Source organism: Hemicordylus capensis, chromosome 2, assembly GCF_027244095.1.
Source record: "Hemicordylus capensis ecotype Gifberg chromosome 2, rHemCap1.1.pri, whole genome shotgun sequence".
Classification (NCBI taxonomy): Eukaryota; Metazoa; Chordata; class Lepidosauria; order Squamata; family Cordylidae; genus Hemicordylus; species Hemicordylus capensis.
The window spans coordinates 256,353,542-256,376,375 of NC_069658.1; the positions used below are offsets into that span (position 1 = coordinate 256,353,542).

The window sequence follows — 22,834 nt, forward strand, 5'->3', positions numbered from 1 at the left end:
ACGTTCCTTGTTTTTCTGTGCCTATTTCCATAAGAATATAAGAACAGCCCTGCTGGATCAGGACCAAGGCCCATCTAGTACAGCGTCCTGTTTCACATAGTGGCCCACCAGATGCCGCTGGAAGTCACAGGCAGGAGTTGAGGGCATGCCCTCTCTCCTGCTGTTACTCCCCTGCAACTAGTACTCAGAGGCATCCTGCCTTTGAGGCCGGAGATGGCCTCTAGCCCTCTAACTAGGAGACAATGATAGACCTCTCCTCCATGAAGTCATCCAAACCCCTCTTAAAGCCATTCAGGTTGGTGGCTGTCACCACATCTCATGGCAGAGAATTCCACAAGCCGATTATGCGTTGTGTGAAAAAGTACTTCTGTTTGTTGGTCCTAAATTTCCTGGCAATGAATTTCATGTGATGACCCCTGGTTCTAGTGTTATGTGAGAGGGAGAAGAATTTATCTCCATCCACTTTCTCCACAACATGCATGATTTATAGAACTCTATCATGTCTCTCCTCAGTCATCTTTTTTCTAACTAAAAAGCCCCAGGTGTGGTAGCCTTGCCTCATAAGAAAGGTGCTCTAGGCCCCTGATCATCTTGGTTGCCCTCTTCTGCACCTTTTTCAGTTCTACAATTTCCTTACTTAGATGTGGTGACCAGAATTGTATGCAGTACTCCAGGTGTGGTCGCACCATAGTTTTGTATAAGGGCATTATGATAGTAGACATTTTCAATCCCCTTCCTAGTGATCCCTAGCGTTGAATTGGCCTTTTTCATAGCTGCTGCACATTGATTCCACACTTCCAACAAACTCTCCACCACGAACCCAAGATCCCTCTCCTGGTCAGTCACTGACAGCTCAGATCTCATCAGCGTATACTTGATGTTGGGGTTTTTTGTTCCAATGTGCATCACTTTACACTTGCCAGTATTGAACTGCATTTGCCACTTTGTCACCCACTCACCCAGTTTGGAGAGATCCTTTTGGAGCTCCTCACAATCTGTTTTGAATTTCACTACCCAAAAAAGTTTGGTATCATCTGAAAATTTGGCCACCTTGCTGATTACCCCTACTTCTAGATCGTTTATGAATAAATTAAAAAGCACCAGTCCCAATACAGATCCCTGGGGGACCCCACTTCTTACTTCCCTCCATTCTAAAAACTCCATTTATACCTACCCTCTGTTTCCTGTCTTTCAACCAGTTAGCAATCCACACATGGACTTGTCCCCTTATCCCATGACCACTAAGTTTCTTCAGGAGTCTTTGATGAGGAACTTTGTCAAAAGCTTTTTGGAAGTCCGGGTATACAATATCCACTGCATCACCTTGATCCACACACTTGTTAACACTGTCAAATAACTCCAAAAAGTTGGTGAGGCAAGATTTCCCTTTGCAGAAGCCATGCTGGTTCACTCCTAGCAGGGCCTGTTCTTCTAGGTGCTTTACAATTTTATCCTTGAGGATGCTTTCCATCAATTTGCCTGGAACGGACGTTAGGCTAACCAGCCTGTAATTTCCCAGATTGCCCCTGGATCCCTTTTTGAAAATTGGTGATTCAATTGTTACTTTCCAGTCCTCCTGTACAGAGCCCAATTGCAGGGATAAGTTATATATTTTAGCAAGGAGGTTGGCAATTTCACATTTGAGTTCATTGAGGACTCTTGGATGGATGCCATCCGGCCCTGGTGATTTGTTAATTTTTAGTTTTTCCAGACAGTTTAAAACATAATCTCTTGTCACTTCTATCTGACTCAGTTCTTTAGCCTCCATCCCTAAAAATCCTGGTTCAGGAACAGGTATATGTTCAGTATCCTCTGCCATGAAGACAGATGCAAAGAACTCATTTAGCTTCTCTGCAACCTCCATATCCTCCTTCATAATCCCTTTCACTCCATCATTGTCTAATGGCCCAACTGTCTCCCTGGCAGGTTTCCTTCTTCTGATCAGGGGCGTAACTACCATTAGGCAAGGGGAGGCAGTCATCTTGGGGCCCCCCAGCCTCGAGAGGCCCCCCAGAGGCACATCACATGACTCTCCACCTGCCCGTCTTGCACCCCCTCTGAATTATGTTGAGTCTCTTGGAGATCGGCAGGAGCAGAGAGTAAAAAAACTAGATTCAATGTGAACTAGATATTCACCGTATTCATAATGGGGATGTGAGTGTGAGTGCATAATATATTGTGAAGTGTGTTTGTGTGTGTATATCAGGAGGGGCCCATTTTAAAATCTTGTCTCTGCGCCCCCTCCAACCTTGCTACACCCCTGCTTCTGATGTATTTAAAGAAGTTTTTAATATTCTCCGTGATACTTTTAGCTAAATGTTCCTCAAACTCTCTTTTTGCCTCCCTTATTGCCACCATGCATTTCTTTTGCCAGAGTTTCTGTCCTTTCCATTCTCTTCATTTGGACAGGCCAATTTCGGAAGAAAGTCTTCTTCCCTTTTATGGCTTCCTTGACGGTACATGTTAGCCATGCTGGCATCCTCCTGAACTTAGTGGTACCTTTCCTCCTTTACAGATGTAATTGTAGTATTGCTCCTTTCATTCCACAGTTCCTCTGGTTCCTTATCAATGAGATTCAGAACTTCAAAGCGGTTCCTTATGTTCTTCTTGAAAATGGTGGGTACATTCTCAAGATCATATTGTGGAAGCTAGATAGCTTTGTTTTTCTGCTTTAACTTGACTTGGAACTTTTTATCCAGGCTTTTAGATGATTGTCTCCACCGCAGATTCTTGTATTTTGTACTGTTTTTAGGCTTGTGTTTTAATTTATTATTATATTTTTAAATCAGATTTGTTATAATTGTGTTTTTAAATTTTATTGTGAGCCACCTTGGGATTTTCTAAATGAAAGGCGGGTTATAAAGTTAACAATAAACAAACAAACAAAAAACTTGCACATGATCAGTTCGTTATTGGTTCCAATCGGCCCCCTGCCATGTCTTTGCTGTTATAACTGAACTCTTCCACCTCCTTGCACCAGTTATGTAATCAATTTGATTTCTGTGTACTTCATCTGGTGGTGTACATGTGTTTAGGTACTGCTTTGGTTTTTTGAAGAACGTGTTAGCAATGAAGAGATCATTGGCTTGGAAGAAACTAATAAGTTGTTCTCCTGCTTTGTTTCTGTTTCCTAGGCCATATAGACGGACTATGTTTTCCTCCTTACCTTTTCCAACTTTGGCATTCCAGTCTCCAACCACCAGCATCACATCTTGATTGCATGTTCTGTCAATTTCAGACTTAACTTGAGCATAAAACTCAGCAATTTCCTCTTCTTCTGCATCAGTTGTTGGGGCATAGACTTGAAGAACTGACATGTTAAAGGGTTGTCCACAAAATCTAATTGATATTAGTCGGTCACTGACAGCATTGTACCCAAGTACTGTCATTGCTATATCCTTCTTGACTATGAAAGCAACACCATTCCTCCTTTGGTTTTCATGTCCTGAGTAGTAAATGGTATGGTTTTCTGACTAAAAGTGTCCCATTCCTGTCCATTTTAATTCACTGATACCCTAGATGTCAATCTGTAGTCGATTCATTTCATCTTTCACTGTGTCAAGCTTTCCCATATTCATGCTTCTTATGTTCCACATTCCCATTGTAATTCTGTCTTTGCAGCTTCAGATTTCCTTTTCCCACATGGCAACATCATCTGCTAGATGTCCAAAAGGCTTTAGTCAAATCGTATAACAAACACCATTGGTACTCTGAGAGATCCTCAGCTCTCCCTCAGTAGCATGTTGAGTACCATCCAACCTGAGGGGCCCATCATTCGGCACTACATAGACAATCATTACATTTTGTCTATCCATGTGGTTTTCTTGGTAAAATAAGGTAGTGGATTACCATGGCCTTTGCCTCAGCACAGTATGAAATGATGCCTTTGTCGTTGTCACTGAAGGGATTGTCTGCCTCCAGCACCTTCCTATATTGCTGCTGCCCAATATAGATGCCTGTTTGCTTTAGCTGGGCAGCTGGGATGACCTTCACACTTTGAGTGACCCTACTGGGAGTATACCTCCTGGTGTACTTCGGTCATCCCTCCCAGGAATACTGCCCCCAACACGATGAGGCAGTGTAGCAGGACTTGGTAGGGGGAGGTGTACCCACATATAAACTGGTTAAATTCAGTCAGGTAATTTTTTTAATTATTAGATTTATTCACTTTTTCACTTTATTCACTTATATTTATTCATTTTTATACTGCCTTTCTGCCTTTACAAAGGAACCCAAAGCGGTTCACAATATTAAAATATTTTCAGCACTATTCACTTATTGTACCTGTGGTGAGGTTTAACTAATCAGCATCTGAACAGCAATTTTTAACACTTGAAATTAAATACATTTGAGGATCTTGATTGTTAGATTGTTCATGCCATGTTTTAAATTATAGGCCCACGTTTATCAGATTTATAAGCAATAGAACTTTAAGCTTTATAATTAGAGAAATGTTTTTACAACTCATCTTAACAGTCCTCTCCCATAATTTTGGAAAGTAGAATTCTTGACTAATTATTGCATTCATTCTTGGTGGATGTGTGAAGTATGAAAAAGAAAAGGTTGGAAAAAATACCTACAAAATTTCTTATCAGCACTTTTACCCAATCCTCGGAAAAGGAGTAATACACAGGTGTCAGTGTCCCGTTTTCTGCGCAGTCTGAAAATTGTATTTTTACCTGAGAAAGAAAGAAAAATACATTAATAGAGAATTGATCATTAGAGCAGCACTAGCTTATGAGGAGCCACAGTGTTTTATAGGCTTAAATTACCCATCACCATCCCTTTCAATATGTTGGCAGATTCACATTACTGCTGCAAAGATCTGGGGACCTGGATTCCATTGTTGCTGCAGAGTTTTTATTGGGGGTATTCAAGTACCTCCTTTTGAGAAGGTGATGGCCTCTTAGAGCCAGGCAGTCTTGGGTGAAACGGATTGTCTAAACCCATTTCAAACTGGTTTTCGGGCAGCTTATCGGGTGGAGACTGTTTTGGTTGGCGTGATGGATGATCTCCAAAGGGGAATTGAAAGAGGGAGTGTGACTCTGTTGGTTCTTTTGAAGCTCTTGGTGGCTTTGGATACCATTGACCATGGTATCCTTCTGGATCGCCTACAGAGACTGGGTGTAGGAGGCACTGCTTTGCAGTGGTTCTGCTCATACTTCTCAGGCAGAGATCCTAAGATCTCTCTCTTGGGAGAGATCATTAGGAGATCTGGTGCAGGGTGTTATCAGTATGCTGATGACACTCAAATCTACTTCTCCATGTCAGCTTCAACATGGAAGCACATAACTTCCCGAAATGCCTGCCTTGAGGCAGTAATGGGCTGGATGAAGGATTACAACGTGAGACTGAATCCAAACATGATGGAAGTGCTCACTGTAGGAAGCCACAGTTTAGGAAATGGAATAGAGCTGCCTGTTCTGGATGGGGTTACACTTCCCCATAAGGAACATGTTCACATTTTGGGATTACTTCTGGACCCAGCCCTCTCTCTGATACCTTAGGTGAAGGTATGTTCAGGAGTGCTTTCTATCAGCTTCAGTTGGTCCACCAAGTGCAACCTTTCCTGGAAGTGAGTTACTATACAACAGTGGTGCACATGTTGGTAACCTCCAGGACAGACTACTGCAATGCACTCTATGTGGGGCTGCCTTTGTACATAGACCAGAAGCTGCAATTGGTGCAGAATACTGCTGCCAGATTGATCTCCAGGGCTTCCCCTAGAGACCACATTTCTCCTTTTCTAAAAGAGCAACACTGGTTACCAATAGGTTTCCAAGAAAAATACAAAGTGCTGATTATTACCTATGATGTCCTTAATGGCTTGGGCCCACAGTATTTAAGAGAACGGCTTCTTGGTTATGAAGCCCATTAAGACCTATTAAGATCTTCAGGGGAGGTTCATCTGAGGGTGCTGCCAGCTCGTTAGGTAGCGACTCAAAGGCCAGCCTTCTCTGCCATTGCCCCAGAACTGCAGAGTGCACTTCCTGCTCAGCTTAGAGCTGCTCCAATCCTGTTGGCTTTTAGGAAACAACTTAGTCACATCTCTTCAGCCAAGATTTTAAGTTAGTTGGTGTGTTTTTATGGAAAGTTTAGTTTGATTTTTTTATATATTTTAACTGTTAAATTCTTGGTTTGTTTTATGCTGTAAACTACCTGGAGACTTTGGTAGTGAGTCGTATACCAATTTACTGAATAAATGAATGAATGAAAATAAGATTCCTTCTTGAAGTGGAAATTAAAGGCTTTCCCAGTTCATAGCTGTATTAAGAACAAGAAGTTCAACAAAGCAATACTCATTACATCAGCTTAAAATTAGGTTTGGGGGATTTTTGTGGAAAAATATAACAGTGACCTCAAAACTAGCAAATAGATCTGGCAATCCTTGCATTTTCATCATAGATCAGCACAGCTTATACCTCCCACAGTCCGTACAGCCATTCAGCCATGTGCCACAGTGAGGAATGTGCTTACTACCTATTAAATACATAAATAACAAGTAAGAACTGATCAGCCTACTTTTCTTTACTTTACTTTCACTAATAAATTTGGTGTGAATCGAGGTCCACAAGTTAGATCTCTTGTGTCTCAAATGTTCACTTATCCACCATCTTGGATTGGGATGGATATCATCATTACAAACTGCACCATTGAAGTGACCCTGTTTGTCACTCAGTACAGTTGTTTGAAATTTGGTTCAAATCAGTTAGACAGTCCTCAAGTTAGTGCACTTGTACCTCAAAGGTTTATGAATCCGCCAAGTTGGATCAGGTTGGGTGACATCATCACAAACACTACCATTGAGGTGTTCCTATGTGTCCCTACAGCTGCAGCAAATTTGGTTCAAATTCGTTAAGCGGTTCACAAATTAGCCCACTTCCACCACAAAAGTTTATGCATCTGCTATCTTGAATCAGTGTGGATGACATCATCACAAACTATGTCATTGAGGTGTCCCTGTGTTTCACTCACTGCAACTGTACCTAATTTGGTTTAAATTGGTTAGACAGTCCACTGTCATGCCCTTGATCTCAGACAGCGAGGAGGAAGGGGAAGCTGTCAACTTTCCAGGCGATGCAGGAGTGTCTGAGGGGAAGAGCCTGGCTGTCAGTGTTCGTGAAACAGCTGTGGCTAATGATTCAGAGCAGGCACAACAACCTGAGGCAGCTGAAATTGTGAAGGACCAATCCGAAGAGGAGCTATGCAACGAACCCCCGCTGACCCCACAACAGCGGCGTCTTACGAGACGCAGGGCTCAATTGGAGACTATTAGGAGAAGCAAACGCCTCTTGCAGACGGCTGATAAGCCTTGAATTCCTGCCAGCTGGGAGCTCTCAGCTTGCACTATAAATCACGTCACCAGCCTCTACTCACTGCTGAAAAGCAACATTCGTCAACCTTCGTGTCGACAGCATGCAGCCAAGTCCGGTCAAGACAAACTTCCCGAGCCGTATCCAGTTTCAGCAGCTCCGTTTGTCCCATGATCTTCCCTGGCAGTTGGCCAGACCCTGACATCCACAAATTAGCCCGCTTGGACCTCAGATGTTCATACAGCTGCATCTTGAATTGGAGTGGATGACATCATCACACACCATACCATTTGGGCCTTTCTATGTGTCCTCACAACTGAAGCAAACTTGGTTCAAATCAGTTAATCGGTTCACAAGTTAGCCCGCTTGTGCACCAAAAGTTTATGCATCCACCATCTTGGATTGGGGTGGATGACATCATCACAAACTACACCCTTCAAGTGTCCTTATGTGTCCCTACAACTGTACCCAATGTGGTTCCTATTGGTCCAGGCGTTGCGAAGTTGATAGAAGGGGACACAAGCACAGACACATATAGACACACACACAGAGAATGCCGGGTGATCTCATAAGTCTATTGGAAAGTAGGCTAAAAATTCCCACGAGATTAAATGAGAAGGGCTGGATCTCTTCTTGATGATTTCTCCACTGACTGAACAAAAAAGCACCTTTCCAAGTGCTAACTGGTGTGGAGCATGCAGGAGAGAGAAGAGGAGAAACAACATCTGCTCCCAGGCAGGTGTCATGCCCCTGTCATCGTCAGACAGCGAAGGGGAGCAGGAGGCTGTCAGTCCTCCAGCCAATGCAGGGGTACCTGAAGGGCAGAGCCCTGCTGTCGGTCCACAAGAAACAGCTGAAGCAGGACCGGTTGCAGTTCCAGGACAAGCAGAGCAGTCAGAGGCAGCGGAGATGGGAAGTGGAGAGCAGGACCCTGAGTTAAACAGGGAGCCCCCTCTGACTGCACTACAAAGGAGAGTTACAAGATACCAACACCAGCTGGAGACTATCAGAAGGAGCAAATGTCTCCTTAAGAGGGTTGATAGATCCTGAGTCAGTGCCAGCTGAGAGCCATCTAGTCTGGCTATAAAACCAAGTCTGCAGCCAGGCACTGGAAACAACACACATCATTCAGCCTGAGCCAAGGAGTTTTCAGATGTGCGTCTTAGCCTCTGTGACCCAGACTGGCTTCCTGCCCTGAACCCAGAGGCGTAACGATAGGGGGGGCAGAGGGGCACGTGCCCCCAGCACCACCACGGTGGGTCACGTGGGGGGCTGCAAAAAAGTGGCTCCCCCCCAGCACCCTCCTGGATCGCCCATTGGTGATGGCCTGTAGCGGCCCGAGCGGCGGCGGATCGCCCGCCGAGGACTAGTGCAGGCAAAGCAACTCGCTTCCCACACTTGCGCAGACGGAAGCTCCAGGTGCTGACGGGGGGGCGGATGCTCTCCCACTGACTGCCCCAGAGCGTCTGTGCCTGCAGTTGCAGCGGCTGGTAGGCTCTTCCCCGCCCCGCCCATTCTGTTGCTGAACTTTCCCATGGGGCGCAGCCGTGCCCTTCCCTTCCCCAGGCAACTGCTCACCTGCTTGCCAGCTGCCCCAGAGCACAGCCGCCAGAACTTTTTCCTTTGTTTTGTTGCTAAATTCTGTCTGGCAGGCTGCTGGAGAGAGAGCCGAAGAAAGGCAGGTGGCAAGGATTAAGGTAAGAGGCTACCCCGGGCACAGAGGCAAGTCATTCTGTTCAAGGGAGTGGTATGGGTGCGGAACGCCTGCTGCTGCGCTGCTTCCGATGCAGCCTCCTAAAGCCCCATTTTTCTGAGGAGCCCCCTCGCCTTCTTCTCTCTCTTTGCATGCCAAGTGCAGCAATAGTTTCCTCTGTTGTGCCCCCCCAACCCTCTAAAATTTCCGGGTGCATCCCTCTCCTGTGTGCGCTGGGTGATGCTGTGGTGGGGTGAGTCCCCAGCTTAAAGGCATTGGTGTTGGGTGTGTGTGAGAGAACATTTCTTCCAAGCGCTTAAAGTTTCCCGCACGTGGTGGGCAATGCATCACAATTGCATGAGAGGAGGCTTGGAGGCTTGGGCGAGCGGCAGGAGAAGGCGGAAATGGGTGACTGTGGGCAAGCGAGAGGCGGTAGTGGCGGCTTTGGGCGAGTGAGCTGCCGATGGAGAGAGGCTTTGGCATTTGTGGGGAAGCGTGTCTTGGAAGCTGTGTGAGTGCCGCTGGAGAATCAAGCGTGGCTGGCATTCTCCCAGGCTTCCTCAGCGGAGGGAGGATTATGCAATAACATTCCCTCCTTCGTGGTTAAAAGGAAACAAGGAGAAAAGGAGACATAACATTTCTCTCATCCTAGTTGCGAGGAAAGTAAGGAAAGCGATTGAGCAGGGACCGGGCGGGGAAGGGGAGCATCCTCAATTATTTAAACTGATTCCTCAACTCGCTCAGGAAGCTTTGGGCAAGTGCCAGTCAAAGGCTCTTATTGGCTGCTTTTCACTGGGAATTGTCAGGAGAAAGTAGGGCAGAGTGCACTTCGCACCTTGCAGCACCCCAGTCTCATGCACGTTTGTTCAAGGAAGTCTCCGACTGATTTCAATGGGGCTTACTTCCTCTCGCAGTAAAGCCCCGAGCCTGGGAAACCTCCTTCTGTACTCTTACAATACCCTTTTGAAATGTGGTGACAAGAGCTTCATGTTATGGAGTTACAACCAAGCCTCGTGGTATCTTGATAATGATCCGACAGCTTTTGGAGCCTGTATGAGTGATGGGGGGCGGGGTCAAGATAATGAAAATTCTGTTGAGCAAACAGCAGTTGGGGTGGGGAAGGCGAGGCTGGATACCACTTTGCTGTTGCTCTCTGGTAGGGCAGCCTGTTTACATAGGGAAAAACACATTTGTTTGGGACAGTCTGAGCTTATCCAGAAAGGAAACATGCCAGAAACACTGTCACAACCCTAATAAACAGAGGAAAGAAGGAAATAGTTGCCTGACTCCAGAACTTGCATGGAAATTTCACAGCTTTATTGGTACAGAGTTTTCAGGTGAGTCTATAAAGGACTGTCGCCTTTCAAACCTTGTTTTCCAATGTCAATCTCCATTTCATATCCGCAGGCTGGCTGCAGCGCCTGTGCATATGTAAATCGCAGAGTTCAGTAGGGTTTACCTTCAGGATTTTAGGCTCAATTCCAATATCACAAAGTTAAACAAAAATGGGTATTCCCCCCCTTCTTTTTTTAAAACACAAAATCTAGCAGTTAGCTAGATCTGTCTACAGCACTAATGGGAACACACAGCTCTCTTGCAAGGCAAGTTTCAAGAGAAACTTAGTAGTCTTTATATTACCAAAGCTAAATATTGACTTCAGATAGTAAACTATCTACTAGGAAATAGTACCACTGTTGAACTCCAGTGTTTGGGCTATACCCAGCCAGTTGCAAGGTCAGAGTTGTATTGCTTTGCTTTTTGATTTTAATATCTATGAGGGCAGTTCAATAATGAATAAGTTACTCACCTCTGTAGAAAGAGAAAAAATAACCTGAAAGTAAATCTCCACTCATTAGATCCCTGCATATCTCCTCTCATCAATGAGTAGTAGCTGCTGCTTTTGCTGTAACAATATTTTAAACTGAACAGATGCTGAGGAAGATTAACTGTTCCCTGCTAGCCTAATCTTTTGCACTAACTTTTTTCTGTAATATCAACATGATATTACTGCAGTATTAGTACAATGTTCCATCAATGACACTGTGCTAGTGTCTCAAACTCTTCTGTTGGCCCAGAAATTAATAATAGGCTGCAGGCTCTTTTTTGAGGGGTGGGGGAGAACTAACTGGGAACAGAGGCATTTTACTGTCATGCATTAGCCTTGATTGGGGCTTTGGGTGTGTTTGTGAGGAGAGACATGGAGTCTGACTCCTCCGTTAGTATGAGACCCCGTGGAGCAGTGAGGGGCCCATTTTAAAATCTCATTTCTAGGCTCACTCCAACCTTGCTACACCCCTGATATCCTTTAATTATTTTCAGAGTATCTGGGAAAAGTCAAATTCTCCATTTATTTTTAAAACTTATATAATAGTGATGCTACAATACATAGTAGAGAATTAGACAGGCACTTCTGTTTAGTTTTCTAAGTACACCTCCACATAGTATTTGGGTATTTCACGAGCCCCAGCATACTGAAATTTGTAGTTTTCCAGCATTTTTTGGTCTGGCTACGTCCACTGCTAAATAGCTTTTGAAATATTAAAAGATTAATGAGCTTGACTTGTATTTTTGAGCTGATATTATGGTAAAGTTATCTGAAAGATGGGTGTGGGATGTCTGGACAGGGGGTGCAATTTCAGTGCTTGCCCTAGGCGCTATTTTCCCTAGATATGCCTCTGATGTTGGGGGTGATGGTGGTGGGGCGGGGCGGGAGGGGGGCGCAATTTCAGTGCCTGCCCTGGGCGCCGTTTTCCCTAGTTACGCCTCTGCCTGACCCCTGTTTTCCTACCATTCCCTGCTCGATTCCCTGCTTGCACACTACCAGCTAAACTTCAACACTGGACAGACCAGCTGCTGACAGCAGACCCCAGGTTGAGGGACTGGGTGCCTGCCTCTCTGCTAGTCCTTCTGCTCCCCCCCCCATTTGCTGTCTGCCCCCCAGGACAGGCTACTGTACTGTGGTGAGGCTTTGCAGGACTGGGGCCAAGGGGGTGACCTGGCAGTTTCCTGCACTCCATCTGCCTAGAGCTACCTGATCAGGATCATTTAGGGTGCTGCCAGTGGCGGTGGCTTACCACTGGTGGAGTTGCCACCAAAAGGGTAACAGAAAAAGGGGTAGCCATTTGGGGGAACCACTTCGGGGGAAAGTGAGGGCAACAGTCAGGCATCCTGGCACAATGTGTGTGGGGGATGTAGTAGTTTGGCTTCTGTTTTTAATTTAGACCTGGTTGAGATTGTTTTATAATGTGTCTGGGTTTGGCTGGAGATGAGAAAACAAAGGGCATAACCATGGATTATGGGGTGGCAATTCTTCTGGTGGTGGTGAACAGAAGAAGTAACATTGGCAGGTCAGCAGATCATTTCAGGGGTAAGGGGATCAGAACTCTGACAGCTGTCTGAGAACTCCAAAAGGAAGTCTTGGAGTTCTCAAACTACCACACTCCCTATCACACACACTCGCCTCTCTCTCTGCACCATATGTGTGGAGATGCAGACATCTCTCTGCATCTATCTATCTATCTATCTAGATTAGAGGTTCTATTTCTCCACTTTCCTATCTAGAATGGAGTTCTCCAATAAAGACTCCTCATTTTGATTTGAAACTATGAACTGGCTCCAAATTTCTTTTTGGCTCTTACCAGACACGCATGCCCAGGTAGACTCTGCTGTGTTTTGCCTTTGTGCACTCTGTTGAAATAGAAGGGTATCTCTTACCAGGGAGAATTCCCAACAGATTATGGGACCCAGAACCTTGAGCTGTGTGTACTGCAACTAAAGTTTGTTCCCGGAGATCCAGTGAGATCTAGCCACGGGCACTTTGAATTGCTGCTCTACAGCTGCCCTTTACGGAGCACAGTGAGGATGGCTATCTACCTAGAAGGAAAGCTTAGACTGACTGTCCTGAACCCAGACAATCATTCGGAATGGTGAATTTGACTGCGGCTTGCATTACGAGCTGAAGGTCTGCAGAAGGTCACTGAAGAAGCTGCTCCTGAATATGGGAACACAGCTGCAAAGAAAGCCGCTAAGGAGGCGTGGGAACTGAAGGATGCTAAGGGGCAAGGCCTTATCGCTGCTTCTGTGAGTAAACATTATCTTTCTACCATAAGTGAACTTGGGACCTCAAAGGAAATGCTGAGCAAGTTAGATTCCTTGCATCTGAAAAAGGGGTGGGCATACACCTTTCATTTGAAAAAGAAAATGCAGAATCTCTAGTATAAAGATGGCAACTCTTTTGCTAGCCATGTAGGAGAACTACTATTCTGCAGAATTTAAAGCTGCAAGAGAGGAATTTACAGAGAATCAGAAATCGGAAGCTCTGTTTCTAAGCATGCCTCCCAGTTATAGTAAAATAATTGGGCCATTGGAAACCCACACTGCTCTAACTTTTGAGAAGGCATGGAAACTATTTCTGCTGAAGCAAGCATAAGGCAAGTTTTGAGTTCTCGCTATGATGATGAACTGGCAAGCAACTTCGCTCTTAAGGCCACATTTGGCCAGACCAAAAAAAACCCAAAGTGGGAAGGGAATGCTGAGAGAGGAAATTGCAAGGTCCCCCATCAGCATACAAAAAGACTGCTCCTGGAATGTCTGGAATGAGGCCAACTGGCACTAATGCATTTAGATGTTTTCTGTGCAACCAATCCAGCCACAAGGTGGTGAACTGTCCCAAGAATAAGACAAGAAAAACTGATTTTACTGAAAGAGATTCAAATTGCAACTATAATGTGTCCTTATTACAAGGAGATGCAGGATTCATTTTAGACAGTGGGTCCACAATTCCCATCTCAAATCACTTGGATTTCTATACTGAACTGTTTGATATTCCTGAAGAGATTGTTCATTTGGGCAATAATACTACAATTAAAGCAAAGAGGAAAGGCAAAGGAATTTTGAATTGCAAGTTACCAGGTGGATCCATTAATGAATTTCTAGTGAAAGATGTTTTGTATATCCTTGGTTTCTCAGCTCCTTGCTTTCATTATCCAAGCTAGAGAAACAAGGCTGTGAACTGTATATTAGAAATGGACAACTTGTTGTTACTCAGAATTGAGAAGTCTGCCTTGTAGTTACTGAATGCAAAGGCCTATACAACGTGCAGGAGCAACCTGTATCAAAGACAGACAGAGAAAAACCAGCTTGGTACAAACCTGAAGCATGTCAGCCTAATGAAGTGAACCTTACTTGGTTATACAGGACTACGTAAAATCTCCCCTACATGAGGAGGGGAGATTTTCAGGGGCTGGTTTCTATTTAAGGGATAAGTCCTAGTCTCTGTGTGTGGGTTTGAAATTGCAAGGGTTAGTTTTCAAGGGTTAGCTAACTCCAGTGTTTGTTCCTGCAAGGGTTAGAAATTACAAGGGTTAGGTAACTCCAGTGTTTGTTGATTAATCTTGCCTGGAGGGGGTGGAGTCAGCTAGGGCTGTGGGAGGCCCCACATTCCTTTGACTCACATCCTGTATCAGTTGGAAGACTACTCTCTACATAAGAGGTTTAGGGCCGAGAGCATAGTGAACAGAGTATAGTGACCAGGGATAGCAAACAGGACATAGGAGTTTTGCAGGAGTTTAGCGGGAAGTGTGCGGGGGAGCCTGGAACAAGCCCCGGTGATCACAAGAAGACTGGTGGTGAAGAGAACGTAAGTACAAATCCATTCCTCATATTCTTGGGAAAGGCTGCTTGGACAGTTAAATAGCTGACCATTACAGCTGAGACCTATCCTTCTAATAAGCTATCTCTAAATATTGTAAACATTCAATAAAAAAGTATTAAGATAGAAGGCCAGCAGGGGAGGGGGTACTTCCCAGTGTATTCCACAGAGTGCCACATGTATGACTATTTGCCCAATGCAAGGAGTTCCTGGCTCTCCGGGAACAAATTCGTTCACTTGAGACCCAGGTGGCAGATCTAGAGAACCTCAGAGAGACAGAGAGGTATGTGGACGAGACCTTCAGGGACGTGATAGAGACATCCCAATCCAGGGCTGATAGCTCCTCTGCTGTCAGGGAGATTGAAGGTCTTGGGCAAGGAGGACATCGGTCTGAGGAAGAGGGAAATGCTCCTTTAGAAGGGACCCCTTCCATGGATGATGAGCCCATATCCCCTCTCACAGGGGATAATTGCACAGGGGTGGGGGCCTCCTTGTAGTAGGTGATTTTATCATTAGAAGTATAGAGAGATGGGTTTGTGACCTGCGTGTTGACCGCACTGTGACTTGCCTGCCTGGTGCGAAGGTTGAGGACATCACACAGCATCTAGATAGGCTCCTAGGCAGTGCTGGGGAGGAGACAGCTGTCGTGGTGCATGTCGGCACCAACAATGTGGGGAAATGTAGTCGGGAGGTCCTGGAGGCCAAATTTAGGCTGATAGGTAGTGTATTGAAGTCCAGGACCCACAAGGTAGCATTCTCAGAAATGCTACCTGTTCCACGCGCAGGTACAGTGAGACAGGCAGAGCTGAGGGGTTTCAATGCGTGGATGAGACGTTGGTGCTGGGAGGAAGAGTTTAGATTTGTTAGGCACTGGGATAGATTTTGGGGCAAGCAAGGCCTGTACAAAAGGGATGGGTTGCACTTGAACCAAGATGGAACCAGACTGTTGGCGCTTAAAATCAAAAAGGTTGCAGAGCAGCTATTAAAATGACACCTGGGGATCAACTGATGGGAGCTGGGCAGTATCCCGTTCAGCAAAAGCCAACCTTTAAAGTGTGAGGTTGCAAAGGATTCAGATAAAACAGAAGGGGACAGAGCAGAACTGCATAAAGAGCAGCTGGGGGACTGTGCCAGCTGATCAAAGAGTCAAAAGATAGATAGCGTACATCAAGTGAGAGATTCAGCATATAGGTGCTTATATGCCAATGCCAGAAGCTTCCGAGCCAAGATGGGTGAGCTGGAGTGCTTGGATGCTAACGCAGAAATAGATATAGTGGGCATAACAGAAACATGGTGGAACTGTGAGAACCAGTGGGACACTGTTATCCCTGGATATAAACTCTATAAAAAGGACAGGGAGGGGCACCTTGGAAGTGGAGTAGCACTGTATGTTAAAGAAGGCATTGAATCTAACAAGCTAGAAAACCTAGGTGGACTGGAGTCCTCCACAGAAACCCTGTGGTTGACATCACAAGGCCTGAAAGGGAACGTGCTACTGGGGACATGCTATCGCCCTTCTGCTCAAAACGCTGAAAATGACTGGGAGTTGCAGGAGGAAATCAGGGGGGCGTCAAGGAGAGGCAGGGCTGTAATCATGGATGACTTCTATTACCCACACATAGACTGGGTAAATTCACAGTCAGGTCAATGTAATCTCTCAATTGCAATCTACTTGCAATCTACTCAATGCAATCCAAAGGTACAGAATTCTGGATCTGGACACCAACAAGATAACCATGAGCAGATTTGTCATAAATCTGTTGGCATGGCTGACCCAACATGATTTACGATCCCTTCAGCTCTACTTCTGTGAGTTAAATAGAAAGTCTGGAGATAAGAGTAGCAGCTTAGCTGCATGGATGAAAACAAAAAATGACTCACAAAGATAAATATAAACAAAATTAAGTCCCTTGAAACTAAACTAGGTACTCCCCTCCATGATAACTGAGTAATAAGTGAAATAAAGGAGCAAGGAATGAACAGAACAAGGTCAGGCTGAAACAAGAAAGGTTGAATCATTCTAAGTACGAAGAACACTGTCTGTGGAAGGCAACATTGTTGAAAGTACTGTCCCAGGAAGAGCGTCTGCTTCATATAGGGCTCAAGATAACTGGCAGCCAATCAGGCTTTCCGGACTCAGTATTTCTATTTCCTCTCCTGTGAAATCTTGCACCTGCGTGTCTCCCACTGAATCTTTCTCTTGAGATGTCTTCTTAATACAGGTGAAATTCCAGCTTCCTCCTGATCAGTCTCTTCAGCCCTCATCTATGCCAGCTGTTCTGTCCGCTGCCATTCCACCCCAGCTTCATAATCTGTTCTCACAGCCAAGTCTTCCTGCTGTGCTTCTGAGCATGCTCGCCCAACCAAGTCCTCCCCCTCCTCCTGTGACTCTTCTGACTCAGAGGTCTGGGCCATGATAGTATTTTGATGAGAATGAAAGAGCTGAGTCTTCAGTGGGGGCCTACATCGAAGCAAGTGACCAGACCAAACACCTTGACAACAGTTTAATGCTGGACCATAGGGTGCAGTGAGTTGTACTTTCCTGCAGAGAATTAAAAAACAATACAACATGCACACACACCTTTGCCAGGAAATCTCCTCCTAAGAGTTTTGCTAAACAATTCAAAATTCAACTACACACCAGACCCCCCAAATGTTCTGTTAATATCCCTGGGATATACATGAGGTAGTCTGCTTCAATAAGAGAACTCAGCAGCAAGGTCTGCTGCAGCTTTGGGGAGACGTGAAAAGGGGCAATATGAGGAGGGAAATGGCAGCTTGCCTGCTCTAAAGCTCTGGTGCAGGCTTCGCACCTGACATTTCACTTCTCATGAGGCACAACCCCAGAGGTAGGAATGCAAAGATATACTTCCTTCCACTGCAGAATGTGAAAGACATGGTTTGGTGGGTGGTAGGTGGGAATTTAACTCCCTCTCACCTCCCTCCCGCTTGTCCCCTCTGGATCGAAAGCCAAGTGACAGGATGGGTTTGCGGGGGGGGGGGGGGGGGGAGTTGCATTGTTCCCTGCGGTGAGTTGTCCCTGCGGTGAGTTGAACGGAATTTAAAATATGTGAAGCAGAAGTCATTTGAATTGCAAACAAACCAGGCAAGTTATTGGCTTGGAATATTAGAAGTGAGAGAAAGAATAAGTACATATCCAAGATATCTACCAAAAAATGGACTTTCTTATGATGAAAGGGGGGAAAGGGAATTTTTCAGATATTACATGGAATTATACAAAGAAAACAAAGTAGATGATATAAAAATTGATAAATTCTTGAAGATGCAAAATATTCCACAACTTACTAAGGATCATATAGAAATTATGAATGCACCAATATCATTCATTGAATTAATGGAAGCAATAAATCAAAGTAAAGTTAATAAAGCACCTGGACTGGATGGTCTGTCAGCTTTGTATTACAAAACTTTTAAAGATCAACTATTACAGCCTTTGCAATGGATGATGAATGAAATTTTGCAAAAAGGGAATATGCCAGAGTTTTGGAAATATGCCAATATTGCAGTAATTCCAAAACCTGATCAAGATTTAACGCAAGTTAAGAGTTACAGACCAATTTCACTGTTAAATAAATGCTCTTGTCCTGCTTGCTGTAGCCTGTTTGCTGTCAGGGGCTGAACTCACTCTAATTGTGTTCAGATATACTCTGCACCTGGCCAAACTGCCTGATTGGTGTGGGTGTGAGACACACCCATTGGGCTTCTGAGATCTTGGCCTTTATTAGAGTGGGCTGCAGCCAGAGGCACAGCCACTGGTGCAGGCCACCTGCAGGTGGCCAGCCCTTGGAGGCGGGACTGAGGGCTGGGGCCGACATACTAACCTGAATGGCTAGAGAAGATTCTTGTTCACTTCACTATTGGCGAGATTGGGTCAAAATAGTAGTAATGTGTTTGGGTTCATCTATAGATACGGAGACAGGGGGCACCTTGGTTGAATGTGGGGCAGCTATTCCGGTGGTGGTGGGGAATAAAAGAAGTAATGTTGGCAGGTTATCAGGCTGTTCCAGGGGAAGGGTAGTCAGAAATTTAATAGCTGTCTCCTGGCTGTCCTGCCAGCTTTGTGACCTCAGGGAGCATTGTCATCAACCCACATAGCCTTACCTTGCTCCTCTGCAATGCCAGGTTAGTCCAAAATAAACCCGAGCTCATCCATGATATGATTATGGATGAAGGGGCTTACCTGGTGTGTATCACCGAGACTTGGTTGGGGGAGGCTAGTGGCCCAGTCTGGCCCCAGCTTCTTCCTCTGGGATATTCTTTAGAGGAGTAGGTGAGGGGACGTGGGCGGGGAGGTGGAGTAGCTGTTGTCTATAAGGATAACATCTCCCTTACCAGGGTCCTGCAAGGTATATGACCATATTGAATGTGTGTACCTAAGTTTGGGGACCAGGGATAGATTGGGACTTCTGTTGGTGTACCAATCACCCCGCTGCTTGACGGAATCCCTTACTGAGCTTGCGGACTTGGTCGCAGAACTTGCATTGGAGTCTCCCAGACTTTTGGTGCTGGGGGAATTCAATGTTCATTTCAGGACCAATTTGTCCAGGGCGGCTCAGGAGTTCATAGCGGCCATGACAACTATGGGCCTATCGCAAGTGGTTTCTGGATCGACACACACTGCAGGTCACACTCTTGATTTGGTCTTTTACTCTGAGCAGGGTGGTGTTCCATGGGTGGGGACTCCTGTGATGTCCGCATTGTCATGGACAGACCATCATCTGGTTAGGATTAGGCTTACAACTACTTTCCATCTCTGCAGAGGCAAGGGGCCTATTAGAATGGTCCACCCGAAGAGGTTATAGGATCCAATAGGATTCCAAGAACCCTTGGAGGGATTTAATGTTGGCTTTGCCGGTGATCCTGTTGATGCCCTGGTGCAAAACTGGAATAACATGCTCACCAGGGCAGTAGACACAACTGCTCCTAAGGGTCCCATCCGACCCGCTTCAAAACAGGCCCCTTTGTATACCGAAGATCTACTGGGGTAGAAACAGCAAGGTAGGCGACTGGAGTGCAAGTGGAGAAAGACTCAAATCTGACAGATTACGACATAGAGCACATTTAAAGATTTATGTTCAGGCAATACGTGCAGCAAAGAAGCGGTTCTTTTCTGCCTGTATTACCTCTGCGAATTCACATCTAGCCGAGTTATTCAGGGTTGTGAGGGGACTAGAATGTGCCCCCACTTCCTTGAATCAGAATTTGTAAACATCAGTTACCTGCTGTGATGTGTTTAAAGAATTTTTTGGAGATAAAATATCTTGGATTCAAGTCGACTTAGATGGAGACTCCACAATTAATTTGATGTCTGAACTGGAGGTGTCCAGCAACTCCTCTTATGTGGTTCGACTGGATCAGTTTCAGTTTGTGACTCCTGAGGATGTGGACGAGCTGCTTGGAATGATGAGACCAACCACTTGTTCTCTTGACACTTGTCCAACATGGATTGTTTGATCTAGCAGGGAGGCTGTTGTAGGAGGCCTGGTAGAAATCATAAATGCTTCTCTGAGGGAAGGCAGGATGCCTCCTTCTCTGAGGGAAAGCAGGATTGCCTCCTTAAGGAGGCAATTATTAGATCTCTTTTAAAGAAGCCTGCATTAGATCCCTCAGAGTTGAGCAACTATAGGCCTGTTTCCAACCTCCCATAGCTGGGCAAGGTAATTGAGAGGGTGGTGGCCTCTCAGCTCCAGGCGGTCTTTGAGGAAACTGATTATCTAGACCCATTTCAAACTGGCTTTCGGGTGGGCTATGGGCAGGAGACTGCCTTGGTCAGCCTGATGGATGATCTCCAATTGGCAATGGACAGAGAAAGTGTGACTCTGTTGGTCCTTTTGGATCTCTCGGTGGCTTTCGATACTATAGACAATAGTATCCTTCTGGAACATCTGAGAGTGTTGGGGGTGGGAGGCACTGTTTTACAGTGGTTCCGCTCCTACCTGTCAGACAGATTCCAGATGGTGTCGATTGGAGACTGTTGTGCTTCAAAATCTGAGCTTAAGTATGCTGTCCCTCAAGGTTCCATTCTTTCTCCAATGCTTTTTAACATCTACATGAAACAGCTGGGAGACATCATTAGGGGATTTGGAGCAGGGTTTTATCAGTATGCTGATGACACCCAAATCTACTTCTCCATGACAACTTCTTCAGGAGATGGCATAACTTCCCTAAATGCTTGCCTGAAAGCAGTAATGGGCTGGATGAGGGAGAATAGACTGAAACCGAATCCAGATAAGATGGAGGTACTTATTGTGCGGGGTTCAAACTCTAGAGACTATTTTCATCTCCCTGTTCTAGATGGGGTCACACTTCCCCAAAAGGAACAGGTTCACAGTCTGGGAGTACTTCTGGATCCACACCTCTCCCTGGTATCTCAGCTTGTAGTGGTGGCCAGAGGGGCTTTCTATCAGCTTTGCCTGATATGCCAGCTGCATCCATTTCTTGAGATGAACAACCTCAAAGCAGTGGTACATCTGTTGGTCACCTCCAGGCTTGACTTCTGCAATGAGCTCTATGTGGGGCTGCCTTTGTACATAGTCCGGAAGCTTCAGTTGGAACAAAATGTGGTGTTGGTCTCTGGGTCATCTCGGAAAGACCACATCACTCCTTTGATAGAGTTACACTGGCTGCCAATAGGTTTCCAGGCAAAATACAAAGTGCTAGTCATAACTTATAAAGCCCTAAATGGCTTAGGCTCTGGGTATCTAAGAGAGCGTCTTCTTCATTATGACCCCCACCGCCCATTGAGGTTGTCCAGAGAGATCTGTCTCCAGTTGCCGCCGGCTCAGCTGGTGGCCACGTGGGGACGGGATTTCTCAGTTGCTGCCCCGAGATTGTGGAATAAGCTCCCTACTGAGATACGACCCTCCCCATCTCTGACAATTTTTAGAAAGCATTTGAAAACCCACCTCTTCACCCAAACTTTTTCTGTTCTTTAAAATTTTAAGGTTTTAATTCGTGGATTATTTTTAAATTGTTGTTTTAAGTTTATATATATATTTTAACTTGTTTTATGCTGTTTTTGACCACCTAGAGATGAAGGTTTGGGGTGGTGTACAAATGTGATTGATAACTAACTAACTAACTAAATAAATAAAATGACAATAAACTCTTTGCTGCTATTTTGGAAAGAAGAATGAAGGTTGTATTAAGAGCTTTTATTCATGAAGATCAAGCAGGGTTTTTTGTTTGTTTGTTTGTTTGCTTGCTTGCTTGCCAAAAAAGCAACTAAGAGACAATGTGGGAACAGTCTTTAATGTATTTGAATTATATGAAAAACATAGTGACAAACAGATAGCGATGATCTTTTTGGATGCTGAGAGAGCATTTGACAATGTCTCCTGGCAGTTTATGTGGGTTATTGGATGCAATGGGAATTGGTAATAATTTTATTAGGGCCATTAAGACAATATATTCGAAGAAATATGCCAAAATTATTATAAATGGGGAAGTATCAAGCAACTGTAAAATACAAAAAGGAACTAGACAAGGATGTCCGCTTTCCCCACTACTTTTTATATTAGTTCTGGAAGTGCTTTGTAGAAATATTAGAGAAGATGACCAAATACAAGGACCGAAAGTAGGGAAACAAGAGTATAAACTCAGAGCCTTCAAAGATGATGATGTGTTTTTTCTAGAAAATCCATTAGGAAAGCTTGGAAGGCTCTTGGAAAAAATAGAACAATTTAGCCACTTGTCTGGGTTTTATATTAATAACAGCAAAACAAAGATGTTGACAAAAAATATGGACTAGAAATCAAATGATAAATTTTATGAGATAAGTGAATTGAAGGTGGAGAAGAAAATCAAATATTTGGGCATCTGGTTGAAAAATAAACTCTTTTTGTTTTCAAATAATTATTTGAAATATGAAATACAGTAAGAATTGATTTACAAAGATGGACTAGAATGAATTTATCTTTAATGGGAAGCATTTCAGTTGTGAAGAGGAATGTTTTACCTAAAATGTTGTTTCTTTTTCAGACTATTCCTATAATTAACATGTTAACCTGTTTCAAGCAATGGCAAAAGGATGTTTTTTTGATGTGGTTAAAGGAATGAATAACATGAAGAAATCCCAGATTACTTGATTTGAAAGGATTTGATAGAAGGTTTGGCTGGCACTCTTATTTGTGGTATGATAAAAGCAAAGTGCATACA

At 44.7% G+C, this 22,834-nt stretch overlaps 1 protein-coding gene across 1 annotated transcript in view; it reads left to right on the plus strand.

The window, feature by feature from the left end:
• Positions 1-22,834, plus strand: part of LOC128344937 (uncharacterized) — a 58,485-nt gene that overhangs the window by 14,814 nt on the left and 20,837 nt on the right. The window lies entirely within an intron of this gene.